Genomic DNA, 6,585 nt, shown 5'->3' on the forward strand with positions numbered 1-6,585 from the left:
TAGACCGTGTACTGTATGACAGAGTGATAGACCGTGTACTGTATGACAGAGTGATAGACCGTGTACTGTATGACAGAGTGATAGACCGTGTACTGTATGACAGAGTGATAGACCGTGTACTGTATGACAGAGTGATAGACCGTGTACTGTATGACAGAGTGATAGACCGTGTACTGTATGACAGAGTGATAGACCGTGTACTGTATGACAGAGTGATAGACCGTGTACTGTATGACAGAGTGATAGACCGTGTACTGTATGACAGAGTGATAGACCGTGTACTGTATGACAGAGTGATAGACCGTGTACTGTATGACAGAGTGATAGACCGTGTACTGTATGACAGAGTGATAGACCGTGTACTGTATGACAGAGTGATAGACCGTGTACTGTATGACAGAGTGATAGACCGTGTACTGTATGACAGAGTGATAGACCGTGTACTGTATGACAGAGTGATAGACCGTGTACTGTATGACAGAGTGATAGACCGTGTACTGTATGACAGAGTGATAGACCGTGTACTGTATGACAGACTGATAGACCGTGTACTGTATGACAGAGTGATAGACCGTGTACTGTATGACAGAGTGATAGACCGTGTACTGTATGACAGAGTGATAGACCGTGTACTGTATGACAGAGTGATAGACCATTTTGTCAAGCTTTAGGCTTCTGTAGGACTGAACCTGCCGAGTTGATGTATGAGCTTCGGAATGTTTTAATTATAGGCTGTGCCCGGCCTTTTCTCCGTTTATTTTACAAGTTGTATCATGTTTAAATATCAGCCACTATCGAGAACCACCGTCAGTAAAACCCACATACATTTATAACTGTCACTTTAGTGTTCGTTTTCTTCCATTTGTAGCTTACATTTAGCATAATTCCATTCTGTTTCCCTTTCTTTCCTCTGTCACGTCAGTTGTTCCTGAGGGTCGTTAGCATTAGGCTAACGTTGTGCAAGAATTTAGGACATGTAGCCTGTTTGAATCATTATGGAACTCAGACCACACGTAGCAGGTTAAACCTGTAGCCTGGTTCACGGTTCACGACGACTGAACCGGTTTCATACAGTTCCATGATTAGTGAGAATTAGGGTAAATGTATAGGACCCCCCTATTCAACCCCTATTGTACACTTTTTTCCATCTTCCAATATTTCTGAATAGAAACTATGAGCAGTGCGTAGGAAAGGCGTAATTTCATAAGTTGGAATAGTGCCCTTAGTGAATACACCCATGCACTGCTTGACTTGGTGCCAACAGTTTATCTCGTCCGTTGCACCCGGGCTTGTATTCAGGTGTGCCGACAACGATGCGGAACATTACGCAACAGTGCGCTGGCCAAGTTATATGAAGCGTAGAGCACTGAGCAAAACGGACCACAGCCTTTCTGATCGGTGTCGCCAGAAAGCATTTTCAACTTGAACTTTGATTTATCCCAACATTTAAATAGTTTGTATGCTATTGTTGCGCGTCATTTTTACTTGACTGACTTGTCGAAACAGACTATTTTCTTTAGTGACAGCTTTACATAATTCCGATGCACGTCTTTCTAACGCAGTTTCGACATGCGGATAATAATCACGATAATGTGATGTCAATCGCCTTTACCAATAATACCCTACCTCATAGCCCTGTAGCCTATCACATCACATCACATTGGATCATATTGATTAGGCTAAGCAATATGAATCAACACCAATGTACAGTAAAATTATCATTCTTGAAAGTTGAAATCAGTATTGTATTAACTTTACATTTCTGTAGATGTCTTACCCCTAAATCATCTGTCTCTCTATGATAGCCTAACTTCTCCAGAACACTTTTCTACATTAAATTGTAAAATAAAGCTACAAACCTCCGATGTTTTTGTCTTCTACCCATAACGTCCATTTCTTCCTCTACTTCCTTATACATGGACTTCCTGTGTTGGGACATTTACAACGCCTCGCCTTAAGAGGTGACGTCACTACATTTACAACACCTCACCTTAACAGACTGACTACACTACATTTACAACACCTCACCTTAACAGACTGACTACACTACATTTCCAACACCTCACCTTAACAGACTGACTACACTACATTTACAACACCTCATCTTAACAGATGTGACTACACTACATTTACAACACCTCACCTTAACAGACTGACTACACTACATTTACAACACCTCATCTTAACAGATGTGACTACACTACATTTACAACACCTCACCTTAACAGACTGACTCCACTACATTTACAACACCTCACCTTAACAGACTGACTACACTACATTTACAACACCTCACCTTAACAGACTGACTACACTACATTTACAACACCTCACCTTAACAGACTGACTACACTACATTTACAACACCTCACCTTAACAGACTGACTCCACTACATTTACAACACCTCACCTTAACAGACTGACTACACTACATTTACAACACCTCACCTTAACAGACTGACTACACTACATTTACAACACCTCACCTTAACAGACTGACTACACTACATTTACAACACCTCACCTTAACAGACTGACTCCACTACATTTACAACACCTCACCTTAACAGACTGACTACACTACATTTACAACACCTCACCTTAACAGACTGACTACACTACATTTACAACACCTCACCTTAACAGACTGACTACACTACATTTACAACACCTCACCTTAACAGACTGACTACACTACATTTACAACACCTCACCTTAACAGACTGACTACACTACATTTACAACACCTCACCTTAACAGACTGACTACACTACATTTACAACACCTCACCTTAACAGACTGACTACACTACATTTACAACACCTCACCTTAAGAGACTGACTACACTACATTTACAACACCTCACCTTAACAGACTGACTACACTACATTTACAACGCCTCGCCTTAAGAGACTGACTACACTACATTTACAACACCTCACCTTAACAGACTGACTACACTACATTTACAACACCTCACCTTAACAGACTGACTACACTACATTTACAACGCCTCGCCTTAAGAGGTGACGTCACTACATTTACAACACCTCACCTTAACAGACTGACTACACTACATTTACAACACCTCACCTTAACAGACTGACTACACTACATTTACAACACCTCACCTTAACAGACTGACTACACTACATTTACAACACCTCACCTTAACAGACTGACTACACTACATTTACAACACCTCGCCTTAACAGAGGTGACTACACTACATTTACAACACCTCACCTTAACAGAGGTGACGTCACTACATTTACAACACCTCACCTTGGCAGACTGACTACACTACATTTACAACACCTCGCCTTAACAGAGGTGACTACACTACATTTACAACACCTCACCTTAACAGAGGTGACTACACTACATTTACAACACCTCACCTTAACAGAGGTGACTACACTACATTTACAACACCTCACCTTGACAGACTGACTACACTACATTTACAACACCTCACCTTAACAGACTGACTACACTACGTTTACAACACCTCACCTTAACAGAGGTGACTACACTACATTTACAACACCTCACCTTAACAGACTGACTACACTACATTTACAACACCTCACCTTAACAAACTGACTACACTACATTTACAACACCTCACCTTAACAGAGGTGACTACACTACATTTACAACACCTCACCTTAACAGACTGACTACACTACATTTACAACACCTCACCTTAACAGAGGTGACTACACTACATTTACAACACCTCACCTTAACAGACTGACTACACTACATTTACAACACCTCACCTTAACAGACTGACTACACTACATTTACAACACCTCACCTTAACAGACTGACTACACTACATTTACAACACCTCACCTTAACAGAGGTGACTACACTACATTTACAACACCTCACCTTAACAGACTGACTACACTACATTTACAACACCTCACCTTAACAGAGGTGACGTCACTACATTTACAACACCTCACCTTGGCAGACTGACTACACTACATTTACAACACCTCGCCTTAACAGAGGTGACTACACTACATTTACAACACCTCACCTTAACAGAGGTGACTACACTACATTTACAACACCTCACCTTAACAGACTGACTACACTACATTTACAACACCTCACCTTAACAGACTGACTACACTACATTTACAACACCTCACCTTAACAGAGGTGACTACACTACATTTACAACACCTCACCTTAACAGACTGACTACACTACATTTACAACACCTCACCTTAACAGAGGTGACTACACTACATTTACAACACCTCACCTTAACAGACTGACTACACTACATTTACACCTCACCTTAACAGACTGACTACACTACATTTACAACACCTCACCTTGACAAAGGTGACTACACTACATTTACAACACCTCATCTTAACAGACTGACTACACTACATTTACAACACCTCACCTTAACAGAGGTGACTACACTACATTTACAACACCTCACCTTAACAGACTGACTACACTACATTTACAACACCTCATCTTAACAGACTGACTACACTACATTTACAACACCTCACCTTAACAGACTGACTACACTACATTTACAACACCTCATCTTAACAGACTGACTACACTACATTTACAACACCTCACCTTAACAGACTGACTACACTACATTTACAACACCTCACCTTAACAGACTGACTACACTACATTTACAACACCTCACCTTAACAGACTGACTACACTACATTTACAACACCTCACCTTAACAGACTGACTACACTACATTTACAACACCTCACCTTAACAGACTGACTACACTACATTTACAACACCTCACCTTAACAGACTGACTACACTACATTTACAACGCCTCACCTTAACAGAGGTGACTACACTACATTTACAACACCTCACCTTAACAGACTGACTACACTACATTTACAACACCTCACCTTAACAGAGGTGACTACACTACATTTACAACACCTCACCTTGACAGACTGACTACACTACATTTACAACACCTCACCTTAACAGACTGACTACACTACATTTACAACACCTCACCTTAACAGACTGACTACACTACATTTACAACACCTCACCTTAACAGAGGTGACTACACTACATTTACAACACCTCACCTTAACAGAGGTGACTACACTACATTTACAACACCTCACCTTAACAGAGGTGACTACACTACATTTACAACACCTCACCTTAACAGACTGACTACACTACATTTACAACACCTCACCTTAACAGACTGACTACACTACATTTACAACACCTCACCTTAACAGAGGTGACTACACTACATTTACAACACCTCACCTTAACAGACTGACTACACTACATTTACAACACCTCACCTTAACAGACTGACTACACTACATTTACAACACCTCACCTTAACAGACTGACTACACTACATTTACAACACCTCGCCTTAACAGAGGTGACTACACTAAATGTACAACACCTCACCTTAACAGACTGACTACACTAAATTTACAACACCTCACCTTAACAGACTGACTACACTACATTTACAACACCTCACCTTAACAGAGGTGACTACACTACATTTACAACACCTCACCTTAACAGACTGACTACACTACATTTACAACACCTCACCTTAACAGAGGTGACTACACTACATTTACAACACCTCACCTTAACAGACTGACTACACTACATTTACAACACCTCACCTTAACAGAGGTTACTACACTACATTTACAACACCTCACCTTAACAGAGGTGACTACACTACATTTACAACACCTCACCTTAACAGAGGTGACGTCACTACATTTACAACACCTCACCTTAACAGAGGTGACTACACTACATTTACAACACCTCACCTTAACAGACTGACTACACTACATTTACAACACCTCACCTTAACAGACTGACTACACTACATTTACAACACCTCACCTTAACAGAGGTGACTACACTACATTTACAACACCTCACCTTAACAGACTGACTACACTACATTTACAACACCTCACCTTAACAGACTGACTCCACTACATTTACAACACCTCACCTTAACAGACTGACTACACTACATTTACAACACCTCGCCTTAACAGAGGTGACTACACTAAATGTACAACACCTCACCTTAACAGACTGACTACACTAAATTTACAACACCTCACCTTAACAGACTGACTACACTACATTTACAACACCTCACCTTAACAGAGGTGACTACACTACATTTACAACACCTCACCTTAACAGACTGACTACACTACATTTACAACACCTCACCTTAACAGACTGACTACACTACATTTACAACACCTCACCTCACCTTAACAGACTGACTACACTACATTTACAACACCTCACCTTAACAGACTGACTACACTACATTTACAACACCTCACCTTAACAGACTGACTACACTACATTTACAACACCTCACCTTAACAGACTGACTACACTACATTTACAACACCTCACCTTAACAGAGGTGACGTCACTACATTTACAACACCTCACCTTAACAGAGGTGACGTCACTACATTTACAACACCTCACCTTAACAGACTGACTACACTACATTTACAACACCTC

Source organism: Coregonus clupeaformis, unplaced genomic scaffold, assembly GCF_020615455.1.
Source record: "Coregonus clupeaformis isolate EN_2021a unplaced genomic scaffold, ASM2061545v1 scaf0294, whole genome shotgun sequence".
Classification (NCBI taxonomy): domain Eukaryota; kingdom Metazoa; phylum Chordata; class Actinopteri; order Salmoniformes; family Salmonidae; genus Coregonus; species Coregonus clupeaformis.